The sequence below is a fragment of the Moschus berezovskii genome, chromosome 7 (assembly GCF_049115385.1).
Source record: "Moschus berezovskii isolate FMDL1 chromosome 7, NW_MosBer_1.0, whole genome shotgun sequence".
In the NCBI taxonomy this organism is placed as follows: domain Eukaryota; kingdom Metazoa; phylum Chordata; class Mammalia; order Artiodactyla; family Moschidae; genus Moschus; species Moschus berezovskii.
This window is the reverse complement of record NC_142466.1, coordinates 29,454,889-29,467,928: the sequence shown is the minus strand read 5'-3', so window position 1 is coordinate 29,467,928 and position 13,040 is coordinate 29,454,889. Positions and strand designations below refer to the sequence as shown.

The window sequence follows — 13,040 nt, the reverse complement described above, 5'->3', positions numbered from 1 at the left end:
CTATGCCATTTTGTTGAAGAAGCCCAAACAGTGAGATCTGGCCCGATCTACTGTGTCCTCAGAATACCTCTCAGGAGTCCGTAAAATAGCTAAAGGGAGAGGCACATCCAACTCAACCCCATTTTTAGACATCTGGTCTGAGTCCTCTCATGCCTTGAGCTCAATCCATATTTCTGTAACATCAATTCACAATGACGGCAATGATAGGAGAAAGAGAACACCAGCGTCTCCTAGATAGACAGGATGTGAGAAGACAAAAATCCAAAGATACTTTAAGATTCCTCACGGTTCCACAAGGGAAGTTACAGTGGATATGGTGAGAGGCATTTTTCTAAAGATCATTTATAGGAATATTTTATTAGAGTTTGCATTTTCAATATTTGGAAGGTGTGGTGAGTGGAAGACCCGCTGTCCACTTTTAGTTCAGTGATTCTCAAGTACTTGCAAGAGCTGCCTGATCACTCTTTCCTTGTCTCCCTCAGGTAGTAAGGAAACACATTGTCTACACTTGTAGATGTTTTCCTCATTAGCCTATGCCTTTGGGAGACAACCTGAATGATTCCTTCAAATAGTCTATGATGCTTTGAACTCTGAGTGGCAGCTCTGTCAATTTCCCCAAGCTGAAACTGTGAAGAACATTGGTTTTCTCCTTGCACACCCACCCAGGGCTCCATTAGGACAGATAGTGGAAGAATGGAAAAATGGTCCTGTGCATTGAACTTCCCTTCTATCTTAATCATCCAATTATTTCCCAACTTCCTTGCAATAAGATTCCCATGAGGATAAGTCCAGGCCATGTGATGTGAGAAGTGCTGTTACCTCATCTAGTCCTGGTCCTTGGAAGCATCCCATGTGATCCACCAGACTTTTCTCTTTGCCTTCAAGGAGAATAGATTCAAGTGCTACAGAGAAATTCAGAGTCACATGTTGATGATGGAAAAAATGCAAAACAAGGGGACTTACGGTCCTCAACTCACGGTTCAGAGGAGAGCAAGCTAGAAGATTCACCTGATCAAGAAGGCCTGCATTGTGCTCTTCAAAAAGGAAAGAAAAGTGTCCATTAGAATCAAATTCCTGACACTTTGCTTTTAGCTGTTACAGACGCTAAGCATTAGGTTAACTGACAAATACCGTTAACAACAGACTCTCTTAAAAACATTTCCATAAAAAAATAAATTTCATATGTTGAAAATAGCAAATAGCCACAAAACACATAAAAAATCTCTTCCGTTATGTTATAAAATTGTTTATTAAAGAAAAGAGATTGTGTTTCTCTATCTAAATATTTTTGTAAAATTGTGATTTTCATTTCAGGCATTTTTCACCTTGTAAGCAAACAGATGATCACTTTGGAGGCTTAAGCAAACACCAGTCTGATTGAGTGGAGAGTGTCACAAATGTAATTTTCATTTTATCTGTTGACTTTTCTTGAGGATTCTTACATGAGGGAAAGGCATCTTCAATTTCCACTCTGACAACCTTCCAGGCACAGGGGTTGTATTCCTTTTCCTTCAGGTAGAGATGGATTCCTTGAATATATTTCTGGACAGCAGTACCCAAATCTGGACAATCCAGAGTCACTTCTTCCAGCTGTTCCAGGCTCTGATTCAAGCTGGAGAGTAGTTTGTCAAGGAGGGTGCTGTTCCAAGCAGCACAGCTGCTCTCCATGGTGAAGAGGTTGAGATCTGCTGGAGCATCCATTGGTGATAACTGGTGCCTTGAGTCATCTGGATTGGGGTGATATTCTCTCTTCTTCAAGGAAACTTGAAGTCGTGTCTGAGCCCTAGGCATGACTGCGAGGGGATCATTTTCATCTGTCTCAAACATATGAAGATTTCTTTGTTGTCAAGAGGACAAGCAGGGATGGAGCAGAGCATCACTCCTGCCACTAGCAATCAGATCTTGCCATACAGAGTTTCCACAGTTTATTGGGAAACTGTTTACTTATAAATTGTGGAAAATTCTGAAAGAGATGGGAATACCAGACCACCTGACCTGCCTCTTGAGAAACCTGTATGCAGGTCAGGAAGCAACAGTTAGAACTGGACATGGAACAACAGACTGGTTCCAAATAGGAAAAGGAGTACGTCAAGGCTATATATTGTCACCTGGCTTATTTAGCTTATATGCAGAGTACATCATGAGGAACGCTGGGCTGGAAGAAGCACAAGCTGGAATCAAGATTGCTGGGAGAAATATCAATAACCTCAGATATGCAGATGACACCACCTTTATGGCAGAAAGTGAAGAGCAACTAAAAAGTCTCTTGATGAAAGAGGAGAGTGAAAAAGTTAGCTTAAGCTCAACATTCAGAAAACTAAGATTATAGCATCCGGTCCCATCACTTTAAGGCAAATAGATGGGGAAACGTGGAAACAGTGGCTGACTTTATTTTTTGGGCTCCAAAATCACTGCAGATGGTGATTGCAGCCATGAAATTAAAAGACGCTTACTCCTTGGAAGGAAAGTTATGACCAACCTAGACAGCATATTAAAAAGCAGAGACAATTCTTTGCCAGCAAAGGTCCGTCTAGTCAAGGCTATGGTTTTTCCAGTGTTCATGTAAGGATGTGAGAGTTGGACTATAAAGAAAGCTGAGCTCCGAAGAATTCATACTTTTGAACTGTGGTGTTGGAGAAGACTCTTGAGAGTCCCTTGGACTGCAAGGAGATCCAACCAGTCCATCCTAAAGGAGATCAGTCCTGGGTGTTCATTGGAAGGACTGATGTTGAAGTTGAAACTCCAATACTTTGGCAGCCTGATGGGAAAAGCTGACTCTTTTGAAAAATTCCTGGTGCTGGGGGGGATTGGGGGCAAGAGGAGAAGGGGACGACAGAGGATGAGATGGTTGGATGGCATCACCGACTCAATGGACGTGAGTTTGGGTAGGCTCCGGGAGTTGGTGATGAACAGGGAGGCCTGGCTTGCTGCGGTTTATGGGGTCGCAAAGAGTCTGACAGGACTGAACTACTGAACTGAACTGGACTGAACTAAACTGATACAGTTTCCGTGATTCACTGGAAGGCCACCAGGCGGCGCGCGGACACCACTGATCAATGAGCGAAGGGTTTTTGTTATTTTTCGCCCGGTCCTGGGAGAACGCTTCTCTAAGAGGCCGCGAGAGGGCGAACGATGTCTTCTTATCGGTTTTATTAGGAAGTTTGCGAGTTCTGAGACTGTTTCAGCGGGTTTGGCAGCTGGAGGGGAAAGGCTTCGCTGCTCAGACCAAGTTTAGTCAGTTCAGTTCAGTTCATTCGCTTAGTCGTGTCCGACTCTTTGCGACCCCGTGAATCACAGCACGCCAGGCCTCCCTGTCCATCACCAACTCCCAGAGTTCACTCAAACTCATGTCCACAGAGTCGGTGATGCCATCCAGCCGTCTCATTCTCTGTCGTCCCCTTCCTGCCCCTAATCCCTCCCAGCATCAGCCCTTTCCAATGAGTCAACTCTTCGCATGAGGTGGCCAGAGTATTGGAGTTTCAGCTTTAGCATCAGTCCTTCCAATGAACACCCAGGATTGATCTCCTTTAGGATGGACTGATTGGATCTCCTTGCAGTCCAAGGGACTCTCAGGAGTCTTCTCCAGCACCACAGTTCAAAAGCATCAGTTTCGGCGATCAGCCTTCTTCACAGTCCAACTTTCACATCCATACATGACCACGGGAAAAACCATAGCCTTGACTAGACAGACCTTTGTTGGCAAAGTAATGTCTCTGCTCTTTAATATGCTGTCTAGGTTGGTCATAACTTTCCTTCCAAGGAGTAGCGTCTTTTAATTTCATGGCTGCAATCAGCATCTGCAGTGATTTTGGAGCCAAAAAAAATAAAGTCTGACACTGTTTCCACTGTTTCCCCATCTATTTCCCATGAAGTAATGGGACCAGATGCCATGATCCTAGTTTTCTGAATGTTGAGCCAACTTTTTCACTCTCCTCTTTTACTTTCATCAAGAGGCTTTTTAGTTCCTCTTCACTTTCTGCCATAAGGGTGGTGTCATCTGCATATCTGAGGTTATTGATATTTCTCCTGGCAACCTTCATTCCAACTTGTGCTTCTTCCAGCCCAGCGTTCCTCATAATGTACTCTGCATATTAGTTAAATAAGCAGGGTGAAAATATACAGCCTTGGTGTACTCCTTTCCCGATTTGGAACCAGTCTGTTGTTCCATGTCAAGTTATAACTGTTGCTTCCTGACCTGCATATAGGTTTCTCAAGAGGCAGGTCAGGTGGTCTGGGATTCCCATCTCTTTAAAAATTTTCCACAGTTTATTGTGATCCGCACAGTCAAAGTCTTTGGCATAGTCAATGAAGCAGAAATTGATGTTTTTCTGGAACTCTCTTGGTTTTTCCATGATCCAGCAGATGTTGGCTATTTGATCTCTGGTTGCTCTGCCTCTTCTAAAACCAGCTTGAACATCTGGAAGTTCAAGGTTCACGTATCGTTGAAGCCTGGCTTGGAGAATTTTGAGCATGACTTTGCTAGCGTGTGAGATGAGTGCAATAGTGCAGTAGTTTGAGCATTCTTTGGCATTGCCTTTCTTTGGGATTGGAATGAAAACTGACCTTTTCCAGTCCTGTGGCCACTGCTGAGTTTTCCAAATATGCTGGCATATTGAGTGCAGCACTTTCACAGCATCATCTTTCAGGATTTGAAATAGCTCCACTGGAATTCCATCACCTCCACTAGCTTTGTTCATAGTGATGCTTTCTAAGGCCCACTTGACTTCACATTCCAGGATGTCTGGCTTTAAGTGAGTGATCACACCAAATGATTATCTGGGTCGTGAAGATCTTTTTTGTACGGTTTTCTGTGTTTTCTTGCCACCTCTTCTTAATATCTTCTGCTTCTATTAGGTCCACACCATTTCTGTCCTTTATCGAGCCCATCTTTGCATGAAATGTTCCCTTGGTATCTCTAATTTTCTTGAAGAGATCTCTTGTTTTTCCTATTCTGTTGTTTTCCTCTATTTCTTTGCATTGATCGCTGAGGAAGGCTTTCTTATCTCTCCTTGCTATTCTTTGGAACTCTGCATTCAGATGCTTGTATCTTTCCTTTTCTCCTTTGCTTTTCACATCTCTTCTTTTCACAGCTATTTGTAAGGCCTCCTCAGACAGCCATTTTGCTTTTTTGCATTTCTTTTCCATGGGAATGGTCTTGATCCTTGTCTCCTGTACAATGTCATGAATCTCCATCCATAGTTCATCAGGTACTCTATCAGATCTAGTCCCTTAAATCTATTTCTCACTTCCATGGTATAATCATAAGGTATTTGATTTAGGTCATATATGAATGGTCTAGTGGTTTTCCCTACTTTCTTCAATTTAAGTCTGAATTTGGCAATAAGGAGTTCATGATCTGAGCCACAGTCAGCTCCTGGTCTTGTTTTTGCTGACTGTATAGAGCTTCTCCATCTTTGGCTGCAAAGGCTGTGAGGAGATACCCCTCGTCCAAGGTAAGGAGCAGTGGCTGTGCTTTGCTGGAGCAGCCTTGAAGAGATACCCCACGTCCAAGGTAAGAGAAACCCAAGTAAGACGGTAGGTATTGCGAGAGGGCATCAGAGGGCAGACACACTGAAATCATAATCACAGACAACTAGCCAATCTGATCACATGGACCCCAGCCCTGTCTAACTCAATGAAACTAAGCCATGCTGTGTGGGGACACTCAAGATGGATGGGTCATGGTGGTGAGGTCTGACAGAATGTGGTCCACTGGAGAAGGGAATGGCAAAGCACTTCAGTATGCTTGCCTAGAGAACCCCATGAACAGTATCAAAAGGCAAAATGATAGGATACTGAATGAGGAATTCCCCAGGTCGGTAGGTGCCCAGTATGCTACTGGAGATCAGTGGAGAAATAACTCCAGAAAAAATGAAAGGATGGAGCCAGAGTAAAAACAATACCCAGTTGTGGATGTGACTGGTGATAGAAGCAAGGTCCGATGCTTCTATAAAGATAAAGAGCAATATTGCATAGGAACCTGGAATGTTAGGGCCATGAATCAAGGCAAATTGGAAGTGGTCAAACAGGAGATGGCAAGAGTGAACATAGACATTCTAGGAATCAGTGAACTAAAATGGACTGGAATGTGTGAATTTAACTCAGATGACCATTATATCTACTACTGTGGGCAGGAATCCCTTAGAAGAAATGGAGTAGCCATCATGGTCAACAAAAGAGTCCGAAATTCAGTACATGGATGCAATCTCAAAAACGACAGAATGATCTCTGTTCATTTCCAAGGCAAACCATTCAATATTACAGTAATCCAGGCCTATGTCCCAACCAGTAATGCTGAAGAAGCTGAAGTTGAATGGTTCTATGAAGACCTATAAGACCTTTTAGAACTAACACCCAAAAAGATGTCCTTTTCATTATAGGGGACTGGAATGCAAAAGTAGGAAGTCAAGAAACACCTGGAGTAACAGGCAAATTTGGCCTTGGAATACATAATGAAGCAGGGCAAAGGCTAATAGAGTTTTGCCAAGAGAACGCACTAGTCATAGCAAACACCATCTTCCAACATCACCAGATGGTCAACACCGAAATCAGGTTGATTACATTCTTTGCAGCCAAAGATGGAGAGACCAAGTTGGTGCTCCTTGAATAGTTCTCTAAGAAATCTTCAATCTGAGCCCTCGCCAGAGACATTTTGTATGGTGGCGAGCCTGGAATCTTGCGTTTTCTTCTTTCCCCTGTGTTGTGCTTTGTTTTTGCACAGAAACTTGAGCGAGGCCATTTTTACAAAGAAAATGTATTTACAGAGGCGTTTGAAGCGGAGAATCAGAGCGAGTTGGGGCCGATTTTAAAGATTTCAGGCTCGTTTCTGGCGCCATGAAGGGACAGCTCAGGGAATGGGGAACTTGGCGGCAGCGATGGGATGACTGGACGTTGTTGGGGATGTCCTGGGGGTGAGTCGGGGCGTGGGCCCCACCCGAGGACGGGGGAGCTGTGCGCCCCTGGAGATGCTCTGAGACTTTCAGGGGGTCGTTCAAGGAATTGGCCTTGAAGTGGGGGAGTAAGTATTGAAGAACTGAAAGTAGGAATATTCACAAACTAACAGCAATGTATGCCTTTATATTTAATTATGTTTGTCTCATTAAATGTTTAAAAACTTTTATTTTTGAAATATTTTTATGAAAATATTTTAAACATTAGATATATGATATTAAGGTATGAATATTAAAATATGTATTAATATTTATTAGTATTTTGTTAAATTCTATTTAAGCTATGGTTTAATTATACTGAAACAAGAATTTAATATGATTTTACTTTCCTGGCTTTAATGGAAGCAAACTCAATATATTCAAGATCACTTCTATATTTGTTTGACAATTTCTTGTGACTCTGTGACAGTCTTAAATAATTTTTATTTAACCCGAGTTTCTGAAACACTGCTGCCAGCACCCCACCTTGAGTGTAGTGTAGAAAAAAGAGTTAGTGCAAATGTCACTGGTCCAATGAGTAAGACTGAGCTTTCAAGGCAAGAGGTGCGAATCTGATGTCTGGTCTGGGAACTAACTCCCCCATGCAGTGCTGTGCAGGCAAAAAGAAAGGAAAGAAGGATGGAGGAGAGAGAGAGGAACCAAAGGAAGAAGAGGCAGTGTCCTGTACAAAGCGTTGAGGTCATTTACCACATCTGATCTTTTCATTTTCTTTGGGAAGAATTTTATAGGTGAAATGAAAATTGCCCAGATTTCATTGGCAATGTGAAGCCTTCCTTTGTAAGACATGCATGGTCTTGCAAATGCAAGGGCATTTCTTATCTTTCTTGAAAATTTTGATGTTTTGTTCCGTGCGTATATTTTGGCACTTTTGTTTTTTAATATTGAGTCACAATGTTATTTATCTTGATGTCTTAGACTTGGTGCCTTTCTACATATCACACTTAAGAGAAATCCTTTCTTACTTTGCCCCAATACAAACCCAAGAAATAGCTTTAGAAGTACTGTTGCCATCTTCCCTGGATGAAAGTATAGGAATGTCCTATTTCTTGTCATCCTCTTCCGTCTCTTTGTATAACCGATTTCCTGGTCTCTTTAAATATTAAAAAAATCTTTGTCCTAAAATAATATCACCAAAGGTGGTCTGAAACTAACTGAGCATCATGGAAGGGACTGTTTACCTCATTTATACTCTTCACAGATCAGCCATTATTTTGTCAGACAATTTTTCAAGATGCTAGATCTCTGCCAAAGGATTCAAGTGCTGTAAAATTTCTTTCCATAATGTTCCAGGACTGCTGTAAGCCTGGTATCTTGGGATCTGCTCCTTCAGAGACTTTAGGGCAGTCCCCTCTCCTAGAATTTGCTTTTGGGGGGCCTCAAAACACAGCATGTTAGCCATTTTCCTTCTCTCCACATCTTTTTTTTTTAATATCTTTTTTTCTACTAAGAAAAAGAATTACCTTTAGACTGCCTTCATCTGAGTTCCTCTTCAGCCACCCCTTACCTTTCAGTTCAGTTCAGTTCAGTGGCTCAGTTGTGTCCGACTCTTTGCGACCCCAAGAACCACAGCACGCCAGGCCTCCCTGTCCATCACCAAACCCATGTCCGGTGTCCACCCAAACCCATGTCCATTGAGCCGATGATGCCATCCAGCAGCAGCAGCAGCAGGACATCAAGGGGAGAAGGCAATGGCAAGCCACCCCGGTACTCTTGCCTAGAAAATCCCGTGGACTGAGGAGCCTGGTAGGCTGCAGTCCATGGGATCCCTACAAGTCAGATGACTGAGCGACTTCACTTTCACTTTTCACTTTCACATTGGAGAAGGAAATGGCAACCCACTCCAGTGTTCTTGCCTGGAGAATCCCAGGGACGGGGGAGCCTGGTGGGCTGCCGTCTATGGGGTCGCACAGAGTCTGGCACGACTGAAGCGACTTAGCAGCAGCAGCAGCAGGACATCAAGATTAGCCATTTCCTACAATTTCATAATTTCCTTTCTACCTTTTTTCTTTTGGCACCCTCCACAGACGCCGGCCCCAGCGGCGCAGACACGGGAGGCGCCGGCCCCAGCGGCCGGGCGCAAGCGACCAGGCAAAGAAGCGCGGCTGAGAGGAGCTACCCCATGCCTGAGACCAGGGTCGGCGGCCGAGAGGAGCCGCCCCACGTCCAACAGGCGGTGGCTATGCCGGCGCAGGAGGGCCAAGAGGAGCTACTCCACATTCAAGGTCAGGAGGGGCGGCCTTGAGGAGATACCCCTCGTAAAGTTAAGGTACAGCGGCTGCACTTTGCTAGAGGGGCTGTGAAGAGATTTTCCAGGACCAAGGTAAGAGAAACCCAAATAAGACAGTAGGTATTGCGAGGGGGCATCAGAGGGCAGACACACTGAAATCATAATCACAGGAAACTAGTTGACCTGATCACATGGACCACAGCCGAAAGTGGTCCACTGGAGAAGGGAATGGCAAACCACTTCAGTATACTTGCCTTGAGAACCCCATGAACAGTATCAAAGGGCAAAATGATAGGATACTGAATGAGGAATTCCCCAGGTCGGTAGGTGCCCAGTATGCTACTGGAGATCAGTGGAGAAGTAACTCTAGAAGGAATGAAGGGAGGGAGCCAAAGCAAAACCAATACCCAGTTGTGGATGTGACCGGTGATAGAAGCAAGGTCCAGTGCTGTAAAGAGCAATATTGCATAGGAACCTGGAATGTAAGGTCCATGAATCAAGGCAAATTGGAAGTGGTCAAACAGGAGATGGCAAGAGTGAACATAGACATGCTAGGAATCAGTGAATTAAAATGAACTGGAGTGGGTGAATTTAACTCAGATGACCATTATATCTACTACTGTGGGCAGGAATCCCTTAGAAGAAATAGAGTAGCCATCATGGTCAACAAAAGAGTCCGAAATGCAGTACTTGGATGCAATCTTAAAAACGACAGAATGATTTCTGTTCGTTTCCAAGGCAAACCTTTCAATATTACAGTAATCCAGGCCTATGCCCCAACCAGTAACGCTGAAGAAGCCGAAGTTGAACGGTTCTATGAAGACTTACAAGACCTTTTAGAACTAACACCCAAAAAAGATGTCCTTTTCATTATAGGGGACTGGAATTCAAAAGTAGGAAGTCAAGAAACACCTGGAGTAACAGGCAAATGTGGCCTTGGAGCACGGAATGAAGCAGGGCAAAGGCTAATAGAGTTTTGTCAAGAGAATTCACTGGTCATAGCAAACACCCTCTTCCAACAACACAAGAGAAGACTCTACACATGGACATCACCAGATGGTCAACACCGAAATCAGATTTATTATATTCTTTGCAGCCAAAGATGGAGAAGCTGTATACAGTTAGCAAAAATAAGACCAGGAGCTGACTGTGGCTCAGATCATGAACTCCTTATTGCCAAATTCAGACTTAAATTGAAGAAAGTAGGGAAAACCACTAGACCATTCAGATATGACCTCAATCTAATCCCTTATGATTATACAGTGGAAGTGAGAAATAGATTTAAGGGACTAGATCTGATAAGTAGAGTGCCTGATGAACTCTGGATGGAGGTTCGTGACATTGTACAGGAGACAGGGACCAAGACCATCCCATGGAAAAGAAATGCAAAAAAGCAAAATGGCTGTCTGAGGAGGCCTTACAAATAGCTGTGAAAAGAAGAGAGGCGAAAAGCAAAGGAGAAAAGGAAAGATATAAGCATCTGAATGCAGAGTTCCAAAGAATAGCAAGGAGAGATAAGAAAGCCTTCCTCAGTGATCAATGCAAAGAAATAGAGGAAAACAACAGAATAGGAAAAACAAGAAATCTCTTCAAGAAAATTAGAGATTCCAAGGGAACATTTCATGCAAAGATGGGCTCGATAAAGGACAGAAATGGTATGGACCTAACAGAAGCAGAAGATATTAAGAAGAGGTGGCAAGAATACACAGAAGAACTGTACAGAAAAGATCTTCATGACCAAGATAGTCACGATAACGTGATCACTGACTTAGAGCCAGACATCTTGGAATGTGTCAAGTGGGCCTTAGAAAGCATCACTATGAACAAAGCTAGTGGAGGTGATGGAGTTCCAGTGGAGCTATTTCAAATCTTGAAAGATGATGCTGTGAAAGTGCTGCACTCAATATGCCAGCATATTTGGAAAACTCAGCAGTGGCCACAGGACTGGAAAAGGTCAGTCTTCATTCCAATCCCAAAGAAAGGCAATGCCAAAGAATGCTCAAACTACCGCACAATTGCACTCATCTCACACGCTAGCAAAGTGATGCTCAAAATTCTCCAAGCCAGGCTTCAGCAATATGTGAACCGTGAACTTCAAGATGTTCAAGCTGGTTTTAGAAAAGGCAGAGGCACCAGAGATCAAATGGCCAACATCCGCTGGATCATGGAGAAAGCAAGAGAGTTCCAGAAGAGCATCTATTTCTGCTTCATTGACTATGCCAAAGCCTTTGACTGTGTGGATCACAGTAAACTGTGGAAAATTCTGAAAGAGATGGGAATCCCAGACCACCTGACCTGCCTCTTGAGAAACCTGTATGCAGGTCAGGAAGCAGCAGTCGGAACTGTACATGGAACAACAGACTGGTTCTAAATAGGAAAAGGTGTACGTCAAGGCTGTATATTGTCACCCTGCTTATTTAACTTATATGCAGAGTACATCATGAGGAACACTGGGCTGGAAGAAGCACAAGCTGGAATCAAGATTGCTGGGAGAAATATCAATAATCTCAGATATGCAGATGACACTACCCTTATGGCAGAAAGTGAAGAGGAACTCGAAAGCCTCTTGAGGAAAGTGAAAGAGGAGAGTGAAAAGGTTGGCCTGAAGCTCAACATTCAGAAAACAAAGATCATGGCATCTGGTCCCATCACTTCATGGGAAATAGATGGAAAAACAGTGGAAACAGTGTCAGACTTTATTTTTTGGGCTCCAAAATCACTGCAGATGCTGATTGCAGCCATGAAATTAAAAGACGCTTACTCCTTGGAAGGAAAGTTATGACCAACCTTGATAATATATTAAAAAGCAGAGACATTACTTTGCCAACCAAGGTCCGTCTAGTCAAGGATATGGTTTTTCCGTGGTCATGTATGGATGTGAGAGTTGGACTGTGAAGAAAGCTGATCGCCGAAGAATTGATGCTTTTGAACTGTGGTGTTGGAGAAGACTCTTGAGAGTCCCTTGTACCGCAAGGAGATCCAACCAGTCCATTCCAAGGGAGATCGATCCTGGGTGTTCATTGGAAGGACTGATGCTAAAGCTGAAACTCCAATACTTTGGCCACCTCGTGCAACAAGTTGACTCACTGGAAAAGACTCTGATGCTGGGAAAGGTTGGGGGTGGGAGGAGAAGGGGACGACAGAGAATGAGATGGCTGGATGGCATCACCGACTCTGTGGACATGGGTTTGATTGTACTCCGGGAGTTGGTGATGGACAGCGAGGCCTGGCGTTCTGTGATTCATGGGGTCGCAGAGAGTCGGACACAACTGAGCGACTGAACTGAACTGACAGCTTATAGGATCTTAGTTCCTCAACCAAGGCTCCCTGGAGGGAAAACTGAGTCCTAACATCTGCTCTACCAGAAAATTCCCAGAATTCCACCTTTTGACAGACATTTTGTGGAAAGTGATAGAACTGTTCCATAGTATAAAATGAACAAATACTATTTTGTCATAGGTACATATAGACAAAATAAGGATATAGGTATTCCAAAAAGAAAACCTCAAGTTTACCTTGATAAGTATTTAATAAATAAACCAAATTACAATTTTAGTGAAATAGAATATATTTTCTAAATTTTAATACAATGTTAACATACATATCTTTCATATGAAAATATAAATATGAAATAAAACATTAACTAAATAAATAAAAATTAAATAACATCAAGGTAGTCATCGCTTATGGACTGATATGCCTGCAGCTGAATAATTTTCTGTCTACTATCTTCTTACTACTGACAATGTATTCGTTCAACTAATCCAATAAATTTTGTGGCTAAAGCAGAAATCAGATTCTTCTGAAATGACCCCAGGTGACTGTACAAGGATGATGTGGCGTCTTAGTCAGTGAGAGTCATG

The 13,040-nt window shown here is 43.1% G+C and overlaps 1 pseudogene; it reads right to left on the bottom strand.

Moving 5' to 3' along the window:
- On the bottom strand, window positions 1-1,814 carry LOC129557104 (interferon omega-1-like; annotated as a pseudogene).
- Window positions 1,815-13,040: the final 11,226 nt, after the last annotated feature.